The 23,228-nt window shown below is 41.8% G+C and overlaps 1 protein-coding gene across 4 annotated transcripts in view; it reads right to left on the bottom strand.

Moving 5' to 3' along the window:
* The window catches only part of LITAF (lipopolysaccharide induced TNF factor), a 69,951-nt gene that overhangs the window by 5,191 nt on the left and 41,532 nt on the right, over positions 1-23,228 (bottom strand). Inside the window, exons 1-2 of one of the 4 annotated variants that reach the window (XM_069870631.1) lie at positions 17,786-17,854; positions 4,871-4,983 (exon numbers count right to left, since the gene is read on the bottom strand). The gene's annotated coding sequence lies outside the window, so the exon portion shown is untranslated. Of the gene's footprint in view, positions 1-686; positions 794-4,870; positions 4,984-9,032; positions 9,102-17,785; positions 17,855-23,228 lie in introns of those variants that run through there. The other 3 variants (XM_069870629.1, XM_069870630.1, XM_069870635.1) reach the window with 3 other exon arrangements.

The raw sequence follows: 23,228 nt of genomic DNA, 5'->3' as shown, positions 1-23,228 counted from the left end.
GCAAACCAAATCCCTGCCCCTAGAGCTCGTTGCAAGACTGCGTCTACACTTAACTGAAAACCAGCTTCCTCCACTTGAAACAAACTAACAAAAACCGAACACCCAGATGCCAAAGCAAACATGATTATAAAGAGTTTCTGGGTATCAAACTTACTATGTTATCTGAAACTTTAGTAACTGCAATAAGTTGATGTAGCAACAAGCATAAACCCAAGAATTAGACAGTAACGAAAACAAAGGAGAGGGATATTGTAGAAAGGATTTTCAGCATTTTATTTTACAAGACTTAATAGCCTGGGTTAGTAAGCAAACTGTGCGCTATACTTCACTACGCAATCTCTTAAGGCATTAAAAGACTTTGCATAGCTTCCACTGGCACTTTGTTCCCTGCAAACAGAGCAGCTTATAACTTCAATCATAATATATTTTACAGATACATTCTTATATAAAATACCACTGATAGAGGCTTGTCTGGGAAGAGGAACAAATGCAGAATTCCTGATATCAAAGAGGACATACCATATAAAAAGGGATAAAGAATCTTAAGTACTCATACAGGATAGGGAAGACTTGAATTTCAAATACCTTAACAAACTGTACCCAGCTACTTATGAAACAGCAGCAATTCACTAATCAAAAGATAAACAGGCACAAAACCTGATGACAGAAGCAGAAACTGAACCCACAAGTTTTATCTTCTTAAAGCAGACTCTCCTGTGCTGCTCCCGAATAGTTCAAAAGCAAAGACTGTTCAATGACGAGTATCTGACTGCAAGAAAAGGCCAAGGGTAAGATGGGCAACAAGGAAGTCAATACACCGAAAAGTTATCTGGAGGTAGCATAATATGCAAAACACCAGGCAACACAAAAGCTATTTCAAACCAGGATATGCAAACATTGAAAAACCAACAAGCACACTAAATGCAAGACCATGCCTTCTACACTGATAGTTTCCATTTACATCTGGAAGTTTCAGATCCAAACATAAGTAAGCAGAGAAGAACTGAGCAGTTCTAGCTTCTCTTCCCAGACTCTCACTACTCTTTTGCTGCAAGTCTTTAGAAATCCATGTGGTAAGACCAATGGCTTCAGCTGCCCATCCCATTCTGCTCTTCCCCCTCAAGGCAGAGTGGCTGGAATTGGATCTTTAATGTCACTTCCACCCAAACTGTTCTATGATCCTGTGATTCTTCATAACAAACCTCTTGTATTCCAGGTGCACAGGTGGATGCTGACTCACTGTGCCCAGCCGCACTCTGACTTTGAGCAGATGAATCACTAGGCTCCAGAGAAAAATTAATAAGGCAGCAAAAGCACCAGTTCCTTCCTCCAGATTTTTCTTTTTTTTTTTTTTTTCATTTGCTCAAGAGAAAAAGTAGCAAGTACTTAGAGCTACAAGCGATTTTCTCAGCCCAAATAATTCCCTTCGCAAGCACACATTAGAACATTGTCTCGGGGCAAAGCACCCTCCCAGTTCATTCCTTTCTGCAGAGGTCTATTGCTCTACATACAGAACGAAGTTGACACAAAGGCAAGGAAAAGGTTGGTAAAGGCCACAACATTCATGAACTACTGTATTCAAACAAAATGAGATTTGTTAGCTACACAAGCTGAGACCAGGAAGACAAGAAACAAATTCTACCAACAGAACAACGCAGGGATACCCTTCTCTCCAATGGAGAGTGCAGCACAGCTATGTGTTGCTTCTACAACTGTACTAGAGCCACATGAATTCTGGAAACCTTCTTAAACAGCTGAACCAGAAGCAGGGTCTGCATTTGCTCCCTATCCAGAACTGCTGATTTCATGCAGCGAGAAAATTTGCAGACCGTACCTCAAAAAAAAAAGCACAACACCTGGCTAAACTTTCCTTTTATCTTGCTGCTGATGGAAATTAATTAAGTGAATCAGAACTTCTAAGGTAACTTATCTGAAGAACCTATTAACCAAGTATTCATTATAAAGCCAAGAATCTTAGAGCATTCTATAATGGGCTTCAGGTCTGGCATCTGACTAAAATCATCCAAGATAAAACTTTGACCTGAAAACTGTAAGTACACTCAGAGGCAGCTACACATTACAGAAGGATTCAGCAGGGTTATATCTCACCAGCAAACTGTCCAATAATGTTTATGTAATTAATTACAATAGAGGCTATGACCTACAGCTTTTTTAAATAGGTGCATAGCGTTCCTCAGTACAACCTCCCACGACTTGGGTTTGTAAAACGTGGGGCAGTTTCTTCAGAAGGTGAACTGAAGTATCAAACAGTAAAACTTCGAGCAGATGAGGAAGACCAAGATCTTGCTCTGATCTTCTTCATCAAGATGAATACAGGCATTACAGGGAAAATAATAAAGAACATGTTTACCACAGTCCATAAGCTACACAGGTCTTACTTAATGTGCCCAGAACAACACATTGCCCTGTGATAACCTATACCTGCTGCATCTGTCAGACAATAGATACTCACACATTAATTTATGCCATTGTCTGTTCTAGGAACGGAAATGTGTTCAAGATTCCCTTTGTCCCAAGGGGCTGATTTACTGCAAGAATGCTAGGGCGCCATTGTCTGTGTCCTGCTTCCAAATGCAAAGATGCACAAAGCTACAGGGCTGCAGTCATCTTCCCCTCCTTTCCTCACACTCCCTTCATGATGCAGACCAGCCAGGGTCAGAGTCTGGCTCACAGCCGGATGTCATCACCTGGTGATAATCACTGTAACTACAAATTGTAGTTTCCACACCCAAAACTAAACTTATATTTATTACCATTTTCTCACCATAGGACACATCCTCCATCTTACGAAAATTTTTCAGTGTGTTAGCATCATGTAGTTTAAACCTGCAGCCTTTTTCTGAACACAGGATGCAAATGTGTATTCTAAGAATGCAGAGAAACACCTTTTGCCCACGGAAAAATGGCAAAAATAACTCAAGAGGGAACAAGTCAAAAGTGGAAAGGTAAGTCAAATCATTCATGCCTTACTCAACAATTACAGATGAATCATTAGGCAACAATTTTTTAAATCCTAGCTGGCTTCCTGACCTGCACAAGAGTCTTGCAGAAAGGGATTCCACAGAAGCAGACAGGTAACAGCACCTCAGGGATAACTGTCAGTGGATGATCTTTCTGCCCCTCATCAGGGAGAAAAAAAGGTCTGTGCCGTTCCTCACAATAGCACACCACATGAGCAGAAACTTATGAGCAGGAATGTTGCTCCTGAGAGACTCCTGGAAGGTGGAGGACACTGTAGAGTCAACCCTCTCTTCACACCAAACCTGAGACCGGCATCTGCTTTTGATGCAATAGTAAGTACTGCTCTTCGAAGAGTTGTACCTTACAGGACAATTTTACTTATCTGAAATCTTCCTTAGCCACTCAGGTACAGACCAAAAATGCCCTTTTTACTTATAAACAGGCTCCCCCAAAACTAAATAATTATGTCTTTATTTGCTTTGAGTCCCTCTGAAACAAACTTTAGTATAAAGAAAATACAGGCTTTACTTTAAATCAGAGTGTATGTCTGTTATAAGAAATTTTAATAAAAGATAAGCATCATAAGCTATATGAAAGTTTGAACCAAGAACATTTTCATTGTTTGGTATGAATTTACAACATTCCTGTTTTTATCAAAATAAATTTATATCCTGAAAACAGTGCAATCGCAAATGCCCTAAATCAGTCTAAGACTATTTCTACCAAATGAAACATCCAACTTGCCACTTCAGCTGCCTACAGCCATGGAGTTTGTTTTCAGCCACATCAGTTCCTTAGTCTCACCAGCATAAATACTACTGGTACAAGGGGATATGGCAACAACACTCAAGTAAGGGAACATAAGCAGATCATGAAAACAGACCAAACATCTCCGACCATCTGGTTTTACTTTCATAGAGCATCATTCCAAAACTCAGAATCAATACATATGCACTCTCAGCAAGACGAGGGATGTTTCCACTACATACATTTATTAGGATGCCTTAGAAAAGAAATACATAGTTTATTTTTATCTTCCACTATAAGGAATGTTACACCAAATTGCCTTCTAGAGAATTTTTACTGAGAGGTAAAACACACTAGCAAAGATGCCATGCCAGACAAGGCAAGGACACAAGAATAAAGTAAGCCTATATCTGGCTATCCAAGTGATGAACGCGGTGGGAATATCAGCAAGAAGGCATGCTCCTTGTAAGAGCATAAGAAGTGATTATTTTCTTAGATTTCTTAGCAGTTTTCATTTTTTCAGGGACTTTTATTGAATGGAGTATATGTTGGATGAAAAGAAACAAGACATATGTAAATCCTGTCATTCACATTTGGGTGCAAGACAGCACATCTCAAGCAGGGACATTCTAGCTTCTTCCCAGGAGGAAGGCATAGTGCTGGGCACCACTTGTTGGGAGCAGAGCAGAGGAGCTGGCAGGAAAAATGGAGCTGAAGGAAGGCTGCAAAACAGCATGGCGTGTGAGGGGCTTCAGCTGAGCAAGGGAGCAGACACCACTGAGAACAAAACCAGATGGTTGCCAGGAGCACAAGAGCCAAGCCACCGTTTCCTTGCCATTGCCACCCAACTCTGGAAGCTTGCAGCTTGTCTCAAACTCCTGGCAGACTCTTGACTCCTGCTGCTCTATATCCAGCCCAACTGCCTTCTACCAGATACAACATCCCTCACGTATTCCCACTGCCCAAGCTTATTCCAAGAAGCTATGCACCTTAATTTGAAAGACATTATCTAAGCAGGTCTCAAAGCAGAGAGTACAGCACAGCCTGCACAGGGCAGGGAGAGAAACATGGGGGGAAAAAGTCTCAGACACCAAGGAATTAAAAAAAAAAAAAAGGAGCAGATAAAAGAGGTTTGACTTACACTTGGATTGTTGCACGTTTGTTTACACACAGCAGTAAGTTGCTGGCTATAGACGACTGTGGTATCTGATCTTTTAAGTCCAGGAGAACGCCCGCTGGGAACACCAGTAGAATCTGCAGGCAACACGCACAAGGGCAAAGAACAGATTACTTGGAAGGAAACAGAAACTATGACTGGAGTTTTTTTACTAGAACAAACAAAAGGTATGGTAAAAGAGCCAGCTACTAATATGGACTTACCCCATCGGGACCAGAGCTGGCTGTAATTAATTCCGTAACAAGAACAGAAGTAGGAAACACTTCAGAATAGAAAGTTCTAACTGAACACAAACTTAAAGGGCCTTGATCAACCCCACCCAAGTAGGTCTTAAGCAGGTGGCTGATGCAAATGACCTCTGGAGATCCCTTTTCCAACCTAAATTACTCTATAATAACCCGGAAAACAGAAGTGAGGTTACTGTACTAGAAAAAGACTACAAAAGTCCAGCTCTAGTTTTACCCATACAGTAAAGACTAAATACTAAGTTACTGCAAAACTGATGCAAAAGACACCAGTCACAATGTAAACAAAACACATTTGTTTGTTTGAATAACCTCTTCATGAGGACAGTTCTCCAGAAAACTGCCTTAATTGCTGGGCTGTCTCCATTGCTGCCAGCTTGGTTCAGGTCAGAGAAGCACCGATTCATCCCCAGTGCAGAGACTGGCAGCAACAATAGCTGCTGTATGGCTGTTACACTTCTGCTCTAAGTGCTGTTGTACACCTCTGGAATGCAGACTCCGGATTGGTATCTTGACATTAAAAGGAAGCCAGGTTTTATTAGTGGACCTGACATTTTTTTTCCCCTTACTTCACAAGACATCATGAGACATATCTGAGAAAACCAGAATTTCAGACCATTTTAAGACAAACTTCATTTTCTTGTTCTTTTGAGATACCCTAGAACCTCCAGTGTATCATGGTTCCAAACGTTGTAATACGTTTAAGCCTTAAATCATAATCATCTTCTTTTCTATCTACATCATCCTTTAAGCAGTTATATATATATATTTATCTCCTATGCTCCTATCTTCTACTGTAACTTCTCAGCTACAGTTCTCAACTATTGCCTCCTGTCTGGTAAACTTCTGCTGGTCTGACAACGTCCACATTGCCTCCTCACCACTCGCATATGTATCTGTCCATGCCAACACTGGTGCCCTCCAGATCGCCCATCTTTTCCCTTCCACACAGTACCTAGGAATAATCAACTACCACCATGAGACAGCTAAGCAAGCACAGAGCTCAGTTCGGCAGCCAGTCACCCTCAGCACCTCCACAGTCGTGCGGGCCCATTCCTCTGCTGAGTCAGTAGCCAGTACTTACTTCCCCTACCATACATACCGCCAACACAACTTCTGCACACCAAAAAGAGAAAAAGTAATCCAAATTAGTTGTCGGTTCTTGCTCTGCTAAGCTATTCATTCAGTCTTTCCCTCACCATCTAAAAAATCACTCCCTTAAACCTTCAACTTCAAGGATAAGGCTCTGTGGACACACATCTCCAGGCTGCAAACCTCCAAGAAAATAAGTGTTATTTCTAAGCAACATAAACAAGGTCATTTGTAATCCACAAATGCTCTTCTCCAACCAAGCCAATTCCTGTAGTGGTTCCACAGTCATTCTTCAAAGCTTTAAAATAGGCCTCAGGTAGCATCTCTTAATTTTACACTTCTGACCAAGTCCCTCAAGTTATAAAGCCCTTTCAACAGCTAACAGACTCCTGCAGAGAACTTTAGGGGTACAAAAGACAACACACAAAGAAAAAGAATTTTGGGCTTAAGTATCCAATTAGGGCTGGAGTCACTGCATCCATACAAAGCAGAATAAGACCCAGCACACAAGCTTCCCAACAATGACATAAGCCTCTTCGCTCTCCTGGAGTGCAGAAAAGTCTCTGGAATACTGCCGATTGCCTTCCTTACACAACACAGCTTTCATCAGGATTTCAGTGACGTCTATAAACGTTTCTGTAACGAACTCATCACAAGTTTGTTCACTCTTCCAGGTTACACAGGACTAATCTGCTGATACATGAGTAAACACTACTAACACTTGTACCTTTCAGTACGCCCACGGCCTTCCCCCCAGACTATGCAGAAACGCGGAAAGTTTCATTAGAAAGGCTATTGTATACTCAGTATGTTGTTGGTTCTGGAGTAGCCACGTAGCTAGGATAAACACAGGAGCTGGTATGGAAGGGCAGATGTGGGGCAATAGGCGCAGTGTGTGCGCAGGAACAGTGATTGTGGCAACACATCACTTCCTTGAGCACAAGCACTGCTCTTTCACACTTCTCTCATACTCACACCACAGCTTTGACAGACTGGAGAGGGAATAAGACAGCAGTCAAAGATGAGTAAACTCTAAGCTTACGCAATGATATTTCTAGTATCAAATATTCCACAGCTGTATTTTTAAAAACCACTGACCTCCTGTTTTCTTCAGAAAAAGAAATTTCCCCTTGTGACTGAACTACAGAGCTGCTTATGCTGCGTGGACACTGTGCAACCAAACACGATCCTCACTTCTGCTTCACTGAAGAGCGAGTTCTAAGTCAACACCCTTCCACAGATTTTAAAATGGTCATGATCATAACTCCCAGCATGAATATGTGTAGCCTTGAGAATTAGCATTCAATACTTATATGCAAGAGCTGTTGCATTTTTCGTTTCCTACCACTGTCTAGTTGTGGACAGCTGGTTCAATTTAAAACTGACTGTTTTTTCTGCTTTTTTTCTCCCCCTCACCTTCCTGAAGCCAGATGCAAACAGGTCTCAGGTCTCTGCAGCGCCTGACAGCGTCCTTGGCATGGCAGCCACCTCTCCTGTGCCTTCCTTTCCTTTTCTCAAAGTTAAAGTTTCAGTTCTGAAGCACAGTAATATTTACCAAGTGTTACAGAGAATAGTATAAAACTACACCCAAGTATTGGTCCCCTTAAGTTATCTATCAAAACAGAAAGTCCTAAAAAAGAACAACAGTATTACAAAATAATCTCTTCAAAATACTGAGCCTAGTGGAGGTAACCACAACTTCAGCTTTTCAACTTAATTCTGTTTACGTCCCTTCTGCTTTAAATGCCAGCTTTGAAAAGAGACTTGAACTATTACTTCATACAGTCAGTGCAAACATGTGTCACGCAATCCTGGGCTCTACCTGAAGATTTGCCAGGGAACGAGAAAGAGAAGGCAATTACCCACCTCCCTGCTTTCTATTAAAAAAAAAAAGTATAAAAAAAAAAGAAAAATAATTGCTTTCTCATCCTAGCTTGACCAAGCAAATAAGTTGTTGCCCTTCCCTTACTCTTTTTCTCTTGCTAAGATTTAACATGATTGAACCCCTTAAACGATTCCTACTCAAGTCCTTTTCATTAGAAATTCCAGGTTGCTCTCCAACACCACACATAATTACAGGGGCTTCCTACACAGCAGGGTTTCTGGCATCTGGAATGAAACACAGGTTGAAGGCTAATCTTTTTTTTCTTAAAGGCTCAGGGAGGGCTTCCAGGTTTCTGGGAGCACTGGGGGTTTGGCCGTGCGGAGCAGCAGGCTGTCACAGCATTTGCTTGGGCCACCAACATGGTTACCTGCACTTTGGAGAACAACTTCCTAGCTTACCAGTCTGCTGAGGAATGTTAGAATCACAGGATACTTGGGGTTGGAAGGGACCTTAAAGCCCATCCAGTTCCAACCCCCCTGCCCTGGGCAGGGACACCTCCCACAGACCATGGTGCCCAAGCCCCATCCAGCCTGGCTTTGAACTCCCCCAGGGACGGGGCAGCCACCGCTTCCCTGGGCAACCTGGGCCAGGGACCCCCCCTCATAGCGAGGAGACTCTTCTGTACGTCCAGTCAACTCTGCTCCTCTCCAGTTCACACCCACCGCCCCCAGTCCTGTCACCACAAGCCTCTACGAACAGTCCCTCCCCAGCTTTCTTGCAGCCCCTCAGGTACTGGAAGCTCGCTAGTACCTGCTTAGAACTGCATCAATTCCTCAGGTGCTCATAAGAGAATAAAATTCATGAACAATTATAAAATACATTATCGTTACGCCCTCCGGGCGGCTTTCCCCCCGCGGGTCTCGCCCCTCTCCCCGCAGCCCGGAGCCCCCGGCTCGCCCCTTACCCGCGGCGGAGCCCGCCTGCCCTCCTCCCGGCCCGGCTGCGGCCGCCGTCCCGCAGCGCTCGCCCCGGCCCGTCCCCTCCCCTCCCTCGGCTGCCTCCTCCCCTTTCCCCGCGGGGCTGCCCGCCACGGCCCCGCGGCCACGGGAGAAAGGGGGGGCCGGGGCACAGGGGACTGAAGGGGAGCAGGGGGCAAAGGGGCAGGGGAGAAAGAGACAAAGGGGGAGCGGGGGGCAAACGGGGGAGGAGGGGCAAAGGGGGGAGCAGGGAGGGAAAGGGGGCAAAAGGGGAGCCAAGGGGACATAGGGGGGAGGAGGGGCAAAGGGAGGAGCCGGTGGCAAAGGGGGGAGCGGGGGCAAAGGGGGGAGCAGAGAAGGAAAGGGTCGGGAGCAAGAGACAAAGGGGACAAAAGGGGAGCAGGGGGCAAAGGGGGGATCAGTGGGCAAAGGGGAAAGCAGGGAGGGAAAGGGTCAGGGGAGCAAGAGACTGAGGGGAGAGCAGAGGGCAAAAGGGGCAAAAGGGGAGCCAAGGGGACATAGGGGGGAGCAGGGGCAAAGGGGGGAGCAGGGGGCAAAGAGGGGAGCAGGGAGGGAAAGGGTCGGGAACAAGAGACAAAGGGGACAAAAGGGGAGCAGGGGGCAAAGGGGGAGCAGGGGTCAAAGAGGGAGCGGGGGGCAAGAGACAAAGGGGAGCAGAGGCAAAAGGGTGCAAGGGGCAAAGGAGGAGCAGGGAGGCAGAGGGGCAAGGGTAAAGGGAGCAAAGAGGGGAGCAGGGGGCAAAGGAGGGTGAAGGGGGGCAGAGGGCACATGGAAGCCCACACTGCCTGGCACTCAGCACCTGCCTTCCCCACCACCAGCCTGGCTACCTCGCAGCCCTCACCCAGAGCTGCCGGGAAGGGCACAGGGAGCTGCAGCATGGGGAAAAAAACCTCCCCTGGGTCTGCTGCACTCCGACGGTACCAACATCAGTTGTTTTGGACAACAGCGTGTGCATGAAAACATGTAACAGGCACAGCGATTTTAACCTGTGCCCTTAGAGGCCAGTGACTGGATTCAGTCTTTGAAGATCCTAAGTCAGTCTGCCCAACACAACAGCTCAAAGGCAAGTCAGAAAATTACTGGCCAGACTCCTGAAAGAGATTCAGTAAAGACCCCTGAAAGGGATTCAACAAGGGCTGCTTCACCTGCTGTGGTTTAGGTGAACCAGTGGGCAAGTCCTGGTATTTAAGTGCTTTAATCCAGTTTAGACTGAAGGGAGTTGATAACCCCTGGGGGCTCAGCAGGGATTCTGCTGTTAGGCCTTTTGGCTGAAAGCATCTAAAATACATTCAAGTCCTGGTTTTGTGTTTGAATTCTTTCTTTTACCTCACCCTCAGTAATCTATATAAAGTTTCATTCAGTCCAAACTCATCTCAGAGCCCAGGATAGAACAAAAGGAGCTTTCCCCTCAAGTGACGATAAACCCAGCAGTGAATTCTGCAGTCACAGTGATCTACTGACTGCCCGCAGGTATGGGGACTCGGGATTTCATCAGGAGTGCGGGGGCTCTGGCAGAGTGAATAGTTAGTCTTCGGACCTGAGAGCAGAAATAGACTTAGAGGTGAATAAGTTCTTGTCATTATCAAGAAATCACATAATTTATTACGATATTTTTCTCAGGAGCAGAATATAAGTAATTTTCACTTTGATGCCCTGTCTTAATTAAAATTGAAATAATTGCTCTCTTTGTAAATAAATCCCCTTCACCAGGTGCTAAGAGCAGCTTAGAAGACACACGAGAGAAAAGACATGACTGTACATATCTCCCAGGGTGAAACAAACCTTCAGCTGAAAGCCACCTTACTCTGACTGCCATGCTCCCTCACGTTTTTTGCTTACATCTAGTCAGAGGCTGGCAGGTGCTACAGCTTTTACTCCTCCTTGGAGACCCCAATAACAGTGCTCCCTTGTGCCCACTGCTTTTTCCACAGAATGTCCAAATACAGCAGATAGTTAGCATCCATTTAGCAGTGCAAGAGCGTATTTCCTCTCAGTACCCTTTCTTCTTCGCACCTCTCTTACCATTCACCGGTTCCTCCCTTTCCAGTCCTTTGCTGGCTGACACTGGACGAAAAAAACATCAGTTTTAGCTAGCCTGTGGCTGGCCAGGCCACCGCAGCACCTGCGAGCTGTGCACAGCTTCCCCGAAGCCACCGGTGTGGTGGGACCTACAGAAGTTCTCTTCCTGCAACAGACCAAGTGACTGGGTGGGGACACAGGCAGTGCTTGAGGAAATGTGGCTAGAAATTAAGATAAGTCTTTATTACATCTGCTCCATGAGCTGTGTACCTATTACAATATTTTTGTTCTTAAGATTATAAACATAATTTGTTTCAAAAAACAGTAAGAGAAGAAAGAAGGCCGATGGCAACTGCAGAAGCTTGAAGTCAGCTGGAATGCAGTCCGCTGTAACTGAGGGAGCTCTGCTCCATCACCTGTCCAGCAGCATGATGAAGGGCACCCTGCCTGATGGGTTTGGCTGTTACGCTTTTCTCCACCCTCCTGAATCATCAGCAGAGCTGCTAATGGCATCATGGAAACAGAACTGTACACAGAATAGCCTATTTGTCATCACACTAATTGTGTGTATTGTATTACAGAACACCAGTAGATGTCAGTTTATCCCCAAAAATGAATGCATGCTTTTGCTTTTACAACAGTTAAGTTTCCATCAAAGAAACTAAACAAAGTTTAGAAGTTGATGTACATTTAAAAGCTGGTTAGCCATACTTTACATACCGTAATATGCCCTCAGTGCATAAGTCGCCCTTCACGTCACCCTGGTTTCCTCCTGCCTGGAAATCACAGGACTTGCATACACATAAATAACTTCCTTTTTTTTTGTTTTTCACGTCGTTAATACTAGATACTCAAGGAGAGTTCTGCCAGAGTGCAGTTTCAAACCAATAATCAGTGTACACACACAGATTTACAGTAGTACATCTTGCTATTACGTTATTTGATTTCTAGTGACTTTGGTCAAACTTTGCTCCTTTCAAATTGACCTGCATTTTAACCAATAATAAAATACACATGCTGTTAGTACCAGAAGTGAACATCAATAGACCATTGTACAGCTCCAGGGTACAAATGAAGATGTTCTGCTGCCTCTCCAGCTAACAGTAGCTCATCTTCAAGGGAGATCTTTGAGCAGCCAAGAAACCATGTGACATGATCTTTGAGGGTCACACTTCAAACCTCAAAGCTGAAAACATTCACATTGCTGAGATGTCCTCAAAGCACTGGTAATACTTCAGTGTCATAAACTGGGCACACAGTTTGCCCAGATAAGATTCAGTTACCCAGGCTGCTCCTCCATAGAAGAGGAGAGCCTGAAAATATGAATTTTGTCTGTCTGCTAAAAGCCCCCTGTAGACAGAAGTCAATAACTTGGATCTAGGGCTTAGAGCTTTAATAAAGACTAGGGCAGCATATCAGTTGATTTGCTAAATTTTAATTTATTTTTAAAAAAAAATCTGCCAAATGCTTCATGGGTCAAAGTAATTAGGATAGGAAAGAGCTACATTTTGACAGAATAATGTTTCCATGTAATAATTTTGTCTACTCTAAGTTAACTCAATTAACTTTAGTTCAAGAGAATCTTCTTTTGGTTCTCTTCAAGCCTGTTGGGCAGAGGAGCAATAGCTAAAGGAACCACTTAAGCCTGAATAAATTCTGTGTAGGGCGGTGGGGGTAGGGGGAAAAAATTGAACGCACTTCCCTCAGAGAACAGAGCCCTGCCTTTCAGAATTAATCTGCAAAGATAAATACACCCTGACTGACAGTATCAGCACTTAGGTTCATGTATCAAAATGAAACTATTGCTCCACACTAGTATGGAACTGATAGGGAAAAAACCCCAAATAAACCCTCATGATAGATAAATGATGACTCCAAGTCAGCTCTCAGACACATGATATCTTACAGAAAACCATCTTCTTTCTCAGTTCCCATTTTCTTTCAGTGAACTGCTCAAAAGTTTTGAGCTTTTAAATTGCTCTCGGGTCTCTCCATAGCAGCCACTCAGACACATCTGCCTGCTGCTCTCTGGTGAGGTGGTTTGGAGGCTGAGCTTTTCCTGGCAGCCGCTGTTTTCTCGTTTGAGGCTGCAGCTGTCCATTTACTGACATCTTGGTGAGTAGGAAACTCCTAACCCTAGAGCTTATCCATGTGCCAAGTAGATACATGGAGGTGGGCTTCCCTGCCTCCACGAATGGGATCAGAGCCTGCATCTCTTTCCAGTGAGGTTTAGTTTATCAAACAGCTCCTGATACTAAACATCTGCCATCCTCTTGCCATCCTTGCCCAAGTGTGTACCCTCCTCACTGTATGTGTCTTACTTAGCACAACCATTAAGGAAAAATTACTTATTTCTTCTTATTTCTTTCATCCACAAGTTGGTAATACATGGGGCAATATACTTGTGGAAGATTGGAATATTAATGGATTTGTTACATGAAACAGAATTAGCCTATCAAGTCTGAAACTGCAAATGATCCCCCAGTATTGCAATTGTTTGACAGAATTGGTAAGTTAATCCAAACTTTAATATTAATACTTCACTGTCCTTCTTTTAGTATTGCTTCCTTCTTAATTACCAAGTCCCAGCCTGTTATTTGATCATTGTAACAGCTAATAACAGCTGTCAGATTGCAAAATACTATTTCACTCTAGAGCAAAACATTTAAGTATGTAAATCATACAATCTCCCCTAGAGAGCGACATAGCAGTGTGGTGTCAAAAGCAGTAATGATAGATTTTTCCCAGAACACTTGGCACCTCATGTAAAGAATTACAAGTAGGATAACCATTGACTGCCAGTAATGGTTTACTTTGCATAAACAATCAAACCAAAATGGTTATAATAGAAGACCTTTGCATTTAAAAATTGTGGGTCTGTCCCTATTAATTCATCCATTATTTGATGGATTGTCCAATAACGCCATCAGGAAACAGAGAGAAAAATTATGTTTCTCCAGCCACTTACCCTTCAAATTCATCTTCCCACTCCCTTGACAGAGTACAGGAAGGATACGATTTTAAGAACAAAGCTGCCTGATTATATTTCTTATAGACAGAACTGAAGCATGATTTCAACTGCCATGATGTCTTTGCTGAATGAAGTGATGCCAAAATCACATTTTCTCACCCTTTCTCTGGAATAATGATACCTACTGTTTGTCCAAGTCTTGGCTGTAAATCATCTTTGCTGGCTCATGTTGTATCTGGCCACTGAAACCACCGATCCAAATTCCTATTGATTGCTTAAGGCAGTAGCTGGGCTTATTTTAATGAACAGCTTTGATCCAGCTCTGTGGATCTGAAGCTAGTAAGGAATGATACAGTAGTCTCTTGTGCATAATGTAATAGTGATATTTCACACTGCTGCCATATGGACACCAGAATTATTACAACCTTGTTGTATTACAATCCAGGCTTTCCTTAGGCCTCAAATATCAACTTCTCTGAAACTCTGTTCCCAGCAGCACTCGCCTTATGTGCAAAGCCAGATGTCACTAACTGTTTGTTTTCTTACGCTCCTCTCACTTCATGCTACAAACATTTGAACTTAGCATTAGTGGTACTTGCTGCAGTCTGGCAATTGTGACGTTACTGCTATTGAATTCTGCTTTGGTTTATAATCTCTAGTTGTTCTGATTTAAGTTACATGATTTAAGAATAGATTTGATGTAATGTTTAATGTTTCAGTTCCCCACCTCTGGCAGGACAGTTTTCATTAAAGGTCCTTTAGCGAATCTCTTAAGTCCACACATAAATTAAAAGGCCAACAGCCTCGGCTGGGAAGGTACCATTTCCTGTTCCAGAAACTTAGATGTTACACATCATACCTTGTCACTCGATAATGCTTGCAGGAAACAGCGAATCAGGAAGCTCACCATCTGGGGACAAAATCAGCACAAGCATCATAGCTACCAAGCCAAAATAATGATAGCAATGTGAGGAGTAATACCCATTTACTGAAACGATGACTAATTATGGTGAAACACAATCTCATCATTCATTGCTACACACAAATAAAGCACTTCACCAAATATCCTGGCAGCCTTAAGTGGCTTGTTACATATGGGCACCAAATGTTCAGGACACTCCTCAGCTGAAATGAGTCCTCTGTCTTTTCAGACTAATCCTTCATGACAAGCAAGGCAGTCAGTAAACAATTGACTATCCTTACAGACAAACACTAGCAGTAAAACTAAGTGAACAGAAACCCTCACACGATAGCTGAAAGCACTTTGAGATTTTGAGAGCTGGCTGATCTGCTGGAGGCATAGATTCTGCAGGTCTTGATTGTATCCACAGCTCCTCCTGAATTTGTCCTGCAGCAAAATCATGTGATCCGTGCCACATCCAGAACAGAATCTACCATAACTAAAAATAAACTGCTGCTTCACAAATTCATGGCTCAATTTAGTCCAGCTCATAAATAACTTCTCAATATCGGTCAGCAAGCACAGATCCTTATTATTACCACAAGGTGCATGACCTCATTTATCATCTTACAGATGGGTGGTGTTAGTATCGTCAAATACCTGCAACACTTGGTTTTGCTCCCAGATATTTGTTTAGCAAGTCACGAGTTTTCTTACCAGTTCTGTTCCCCACATCTGTATGTCTCAACAGCAGAGCCTTCTGACCCAGCTGCTTTGGCACTCACAGCTTTCAGTATTGCAGCAGTACCAGGCAACGTGGTGGGACAAAGCTCTTACCAGAGGCTGCTTACACCTCTGTAGCACTGGTATACATGAACAGAGGCAAACCTTTTAAATCAGCCACCTTTCCAGAATCTCTGCATGACTAAGTAACAAGAACATCTACTCTAAAGCTAGAAATGGCTCTGCCTACCTGCAGGACAGAGCTATCAGCATAATGAACGTGAAAGTTCCTCTAATCAACATGTGGTTGATACCATTTCAGCTGTCCAGCAATTCTTATTCATTAAATCAAATTTAAATTACAGTAATTTTGTAAACATAAAATTGCTTCTAACTGAGTTCAAATTAGATTTTAAATTAGGTTGATGTCTTTGAGGCTTTTTCCTAATAGAATCAAGCTGTTTTCAAGCTATTTTCAAACTAACAGCAAAAACTTCACCTCTGTAACCATCTATGTTTTACTTTTTACAGACTTGATTTTGGAAACATTTAACATAAGCTTGTCTTATTTTAAATTTTAGAAGAAACAAGCAGTGGTCTATCTCTAAAGGACTTTTATGAGACAACATCTCTTAATCTCTGATCTCTGCATGAAAAGGGAAGTGATCTTATTCAGCAAGCATCATATTTTGACAAATGTTGGAGGGCTTAGAGACTTCTGTATAAAACAGATTCTTGCTCCTTTTGGAAATTTTCAATCACTAAAGAATATCTTAATAGTTGTCACTTGCTTTCTACCAAGAAAGAAACAGACTAAGTAGCATAGATATCTTAATTTCAAACAAAAAATATTTGTACAAGCTGCTTATGTCTCTAAGAAGACTATTTTAACTTTCATTCTTGAAGGAAGAAAATTTCTAAAAATATATTCTTTTTAATATTATCAGCTTGTATCAATTATGCTACTTTGACAAATGCTTCTCAAAATTATTTCTGATTTGTTCCCAGTTCAACATAATTCTAGGTCATTGATTTAAACTTAATTAAGAAGATGACTACAAAGAATTTCACATTTGATAGTTTTAGAAGTGGTAACAAGTGATTCACATCCTGGCAACAGAAACTCAGCTTCCTCATAAGTAAGAGAACCAAGTAAACTCAAGTAACTTCAACTACAAAATCAGCATCCAAGATGAGGGATTGTTTGCATTGAGCTACAAATATGTACTGTTTTACATATGGCACAACTAAGCGATTTTATCACATGGAAACACACAAAATATCATGATCTTTAAATATTTGTCTCAAGAACTCAGATATAATGTGACTTGTCCACAAGATGGCATACACTGAGCCTAGAAAGAACTGGCAGCAAAACGTTTTACAACATCTACAGGACAAACAAGCTTCAACGTAGTTATCCTCCTTCATTTCATTATCCTTTTAGAAAAAGCACTTGAAAAAAAAATCTGTCTGTATTTTATTGCTTATATAATCTAAAAATCTGCTTTCCTCATTGCAAGCGAAGACTTCAGTTCACATAGAAAACAGTACCCGTCATCCAGGGGAACCAGGTTCTCTGAGATTTCAGGTGTCTGTAACCAAGTTAAATCATACACGAGGCAAAGGCATTGCAGGGAGAAGGATTGTAACCCTTACCAAGCATCTGGTTTTACCAGCGTCTGTTCCCCTGCCTAGGAGAAGCACAGAAGGCCAGCACAGAAGAGAAAGAGCTTAGGGCTCCAAGACTGACCAAACCCCCCAAAACTCAAAGAAAGATGGCAATGCTTCATAGGAAAATGGAACTAAGAATAGTCTAGAGGAATTTATCCCCACATATCCAGTAAGGCATCACATTCTCAGAGTTCTCACACATCACTCATGAGGTATTTTCAGCTATGTATATCTATGGTAGCTAAACCCCATGGAACTATAAATGCAGCAGTTACAACAGGTGGGAGAAGTACAGCACAACACTCACATGACAAAGTCCCTTTCTAATACTGACATCACAGTTGTATTCGCTTTTGATCATTTCATAGAAAAGAGCAAAGAATCACCAATGTGTTGATAGCTATAAATACAGATCGGAGAGCAAGGTTTACCCCGTGTCAGTACTGCTTCCTGCACCTGCTGCAGCTGAAGTTTTGAGAAGAAATCCACTGAGCGATAAGAGCGTTCAGAGCGAAAGGAGAAGGCTTCCACTAACACCAATAAGGGCTCAGCATGGTGACACTCAGAAGTTACAATGGGCAAACACAGAGTCAGCGTTTTGAGCTGTAAACTAGCCAATAGTGAGTGTGAAGAGGAAATGACACTTAAAAGGAATCTATTTTAAGGTTAACAGCTCTACAGAACATGTGAAAGCACCCAGCAGTGCTGTTAGAGAAAGAGATATGCACTAAAGACACTTTTTTGACTCTTAAACTTAAGATTGACTGAGGAAACTTGAGGCTAAACTTCATCTTACACAAAGTTAAGGCTCTTTGTGAGCGAGAAGAAATATTATTGCTTACAATTATCACTCACTCCTCCAACTCCCACTTTGCACCCTTATGCTTTATTCCAGATGATGAATTCTTTTAAGCATACATAGTCTGCTTATATGCTCGGGAAAAAAACCCAAGAATGACTGAAATCTCTCAACTACGAGTACTTGAAAATAAGAAAGCTATGTGAGGGGACAGCATTTAGGTAGAATAAAACATCAGCAGTCAGAATACCCAAGTTTAGCTTCCTTCCTCCTTCATGGTCTATACCTCCTAAATTGGTCTATACCAGAGCAGGTAATTCCACTGCGCAGTACTACTGCTAACAAAGTGAGATTAATTGTCTTTGAACAGAGCGCTCAACAAAGCTGACCTCCAGCAAATTACATGGCAAAGCCAAGTCCACAGCTGCAAGATGAGGGGAATCAATAAAATGAGAACATGGAAGTTCTTCTGTTGCAGGGGATTATTATGAGACTGTGTTTTGAGCAAATGTGATGGACAGTGCATTATTTATTAGTGTGTTTCATGACAAGCAAGAGAAGGGAAAGATCAATTTAAAAATCTCCCCAGATGCAGAGATGGGAGCTACACCAATTGTTCCTTAAAAATAAAATAAAACCCAATTCACTCCACCCTCAACCCCCCCAAACACCTTATATTATACACACTTACACTCACACATATATAAATATAACCTGCATTAATTATTCCACTTCTAAAGTGGGAGCTGCATGTCCTGTAATGTTTCTTCTCTGTTTCAAACACAGACAGATTTACACAGTGTGCAATGAAAATCCCCATCAGAAAAATTGTTTACTCAGGCACACAGAATTCACTTTGGTATTCCATCATGTTTGAAGTTACACTGCTCCATGAGATTACTGGTGGCTGTCAGCAACAATATCAGTACGCTGCCTATCCCAAGACGTTGAAAAATGAGATTAAAAGTTGCTTTAGCAAACCAGGCATTTTATTTTCTCTTCTATAAATCAGTATGCATGGACCTTTAACTGTGTATGATAATATTAACATGTCCTCTATTCATTTATTTCTGAGTTGGAATATGCCTACTTCATTCCAGAACGCCCAAATCATTCAATGTTCAGCCATTCTTGATTAGTTCAGACACTGGGTTTGGATACCCAGAGGAAAGGCAGAAATGTCAGTTACAAGAGCAGACTGGAGGAGCAATGTTAAACCAGCGTGAAATCAGCACCTAATTTCCCCATGTAAAGGAATAATGGCAATGCTACATACTTTTTAATTAAAAGTCAGCCTGTCTATATTTTTCAGATTAGTTATGAATATGAAAAATTCCTAAGAAAATGGAATTAAAATGGACAAATTGATGAAACTCCTGCAGACATATTCCATTTTCACTTTCAGTATCCTACCATAAGCATTCTAAGAAACCACAGCATATCTTTTTACTACAGTAATGAATCAACTTACAGATTCTGCATGCAAGGAATAGACCAAACTAATGTATTTATTCCAGATCTCTCAAGCCCGTTGCCACAGAATGTCTTTTGCTTTAGGATCATTGCCATTCCCAAATGCTTATGAAGCAAAAATGGTTGAGAGTGGTCCATCTCCTATTCAGAGATTATACTATATAATAAAGTGTGGGGTTTAGTCAGACTTTATTACAGATTAAATTATTAGTTTTTCTTGGGGGTAATGGAATGGATCCCATTTAATGCAAATGAATTAGTTATGGTGGAGAAAAATGGAAAAAAAAAAAGAAGTGTCTTTTAATGTAAGTTAGTAGGAATTGTGATTTCCCACCACTACACCTTGCACCTTCCCTGAAGAAAGGGCTCTGTACAGCAGATTGTGATCAGAAATTTGTTTCTCGCTGTAGCACCTTCTGACAGGGCTTATTGTTGCTACAGCATGGAAAGGTTCAGGCTTTTGATTTCTTTTCCAGTTTCACAGCCTGAATGCAAGAACTCTGTATATTTGGAATTATCATTTCAGACATTACACAAGATATATTCTTTGGGGATTATCATCAAGAATCTCCAAACACTTTGTACGCATACAGCTCAACGACATGCGTCTCTGGAAGTGGTAAAGTTACAGAGGTTTCAATCTTAGCTCTCTAGAAAAGCTCAAAGAGTCATGCTGGTTACAGTGCACCAGGAGACAACATGTAACTGCAGCTGGTGCAAGAATAAAGGACAAAAATGGAAATTCAGGAAAGACATTATGAAATTAGTATGTTCCATAGCAGATTTTAATTTTAGTAGTTCTAGCAGCATGTTGAGAGTTTGAAAGGAAGCAGTTAACTTTAAATGCTTCAGGCCTCAGTTTAAAAATCACAAGAAAAAACGAGTATACGTCTGCCAACTTCATAAGAGACGTGAATTTACTCCAAGGACTCTGCCTAATTTCCCAAATTCAGACTAATGAGATTGAGGCAGAGTTTGAGATGCCAACTGAGCCAGTTTCCATCGCATTCAGGGTTTTACAGGGAACGGAGCAATGCTGCAGAGCAGGAGACAGCTGGCATGAATCAGGAAGAATTTATTCACCTGGTATCATTTACTTCCACCCACCCTGCAGGTAGAAAATGGATGCAGATGTGATATATTGCATAGATTCAAAGATTTTTCCTTTTTTTGAGAAGAACTGACCAGTTTTGTGTTAGAGTAGGAGGGGCTGAATTTAGTCTACGAATAAACACACCGCTGTATTAACAGGCTGCTGCTGCACTATTTTAATTTAGTAGCAACAGTCCTGCATTGAAGATAGAATGTATAGTGTCCTAGTGTTAAACACTGAAGCTGCAATATCATCTTTCTGGAAATGAGGCTGTGTGTTCAACCATACATTATTATTCTGGGAACCACTGACCTGGAAAATACATTAAAAAAACCTGCTTGTCTTTGCTTCAGTACAAACACACTAGATGCTTTTAGCTGTGGTTATCTGAAGCATGTAGGAAATCTCAATGCAACTTGAAAAACTCCCTCTTTCTTCTGCAAGAGCTGCATTGAATTCTCAATTATACAGCAAAATCTAGATGGGTGATAAAAACCCTGCCAGGACTGTAACTGATAACTTTTTAGTTGCAATTCTGCTCTTTCAGCAGCTATGTGAAAGCAAACTTGGAAATACAAATGATTCATTGAAAACATTGCAGGATATATTAGTTATAGATGACATGTTTGGATTTCCAGGATAATGCAAACAGGCTTCAGGGTTAACAACTATAAATAATCACACCACCTCTTTCACTTGAATTAGATAAAATTTACATCTGAGAAATACAATAGTACAAAAAGATGCAGCTCCAGCACTTCATCTGAACAATCCATAGCAGAATCCTACCAAAAGGACTCAAGCATCAGCTTTTAGGTCTTCTTTCAGCCATTTACTTGCAACACAGGGTTCTTTTAAGTGAAAGGCCAGAATACTGCTAGCAGCTAAACCCCCAGAAGATTACTAAAGCTCATAACAGAAGTATGAGATCAGCACTAAAAGAAATGGGTGACAGTTACTGGAGAAAGCATCCTACTTGAGGAGGAAGGTAGAATCCCTCTGATTTTCTTATTTAAGAAATTTATTTCTATGAGCACCAGTGTACCTCCTGTATAGCATTATTTTTTACCTCAGTTGCTAGAGCTCTTTGTAGCTACCCACATCTATTAGTTTGCTACAAAGCAGTATTCTCTTCCATATCACCTGTGCTCCTTTTTATTTTTCAACTTTTACAAATAGATTCTTTGCAGATGATATAACCTACACTTTATTTGTGAGCTCAGTTATCTTTTTCTTCCTTCCACCTCCAACAGGATGGTAGAACCCTTTTTCACTTTAGACCCTTTATTAATTAGACAAAAGTGTATGACAGCTATTGGTAATTAGAGTATGACAATAAAAAGTGAACTTAATTCCCTTCCATCTTTTTCTTCCACCACACATGAGATATTATTCCCACTTTTAACAAGACCTTTCATCAACTCCTCATCCTTCAGTCATCTGTCCCCCACCTCATGCTCCCATGCCATCCCACCTCTGGGATGCATCTCTTCTCTGGGATGCATCCCACCTCTGGGCAGCTCTTCTATGTCCTCCATCCTGAGGCTCACAGCCCTGCCGGCTGCGGGGTCCTCGTCAGGAAAGCTGGGGGACCGTGGGGAGGCTAGACTCTGGCCCTCCGACCCTGTCCTGCTTTCCTCACAGCACCGCTCATACATTGCCATTACACAGGGCCTGCCTGATATTCCACCAGGTACTCTTTTTTCTTCAAACCATTAAATGTGTGTTTAGAGGTGAATTTATATTTCAAGGATCCCTGCTGACAACAGGATTTTTGATGGCTGCGAGTTACAGAACCTATTTGCTGCCAATTACTCTGCAGCTCTGGCACAGCAATTACTCTGACAGCTCCTCAATCATCTCTCTCAAAGTAACACTAAATGTATCAAAGTTCAATACCTGTTTTAAACCATGAAAGATTATATATAAGAAAAAAGTAAACACATGAAGGCATTCACATCGTCAGTAATACAGAATGTTATCCTCCCAGGCAATGAAAGTGGCTGAAACCCATCAGCTGCCTCTAAATAATTCAGAACACTGACCACATCTAAGCTCAGTGTGAATTTCTACTTTTGCTCTCCTCTTGAGTAAGGTAAAACTGAACATTGATTAATTCAGTGATTAATTTCAAGTAGAAATAAATAGTTTGAAGAGGGATGTAACATAGTCACAAGTGGATTTAAGCATGGTAGCACACAGTCATTTACCGATGACATTCAGTTTCAGTTTATTATGCTTTTACTTGGATTCACCCTGAACTGTGTACAAAAATCTTCCACCTTCTTTCCCTTTAGAAATTCACAGGCTAATCTATACTCTGTACACGGCATCCATACATACAGAAATCTGGAGAAGCTTTATTGTAAAGGGATGTTACAAATACATATTATTACAAATTAAGCTTTTTTTTTTTTTAAAGAAAAAAAATGGTTTTGCCAGGATTTTGAACCTTAAAATTATTACAGGTGTACCAAGCAACAACAGCAGATGAAAGAGGATTCACCAG

This window comes from Phaenicophaeus curvirostris, chromosome 16 (assembly GCF_032191515.1).
Source record: "Phaenicophaeus curvirostris isolate KB17595 chromosome 16, BPBGC_Pcur_1.0, whole genome shotgun sequence".
Classification (NCBI taxonomy): domain Eukaryota; kingdom Metazoa; phylum Chordata; class Aves; order Cuculiformes; family Cuculidae; genus Phaenicophaeus; species Phaenicophaeus curvirostris.
The sequence above is the reverse complement of the archived record's forward strand: the minus strand, read 5'-3'. Positions and strand labels throughout refer to the sequence as shown.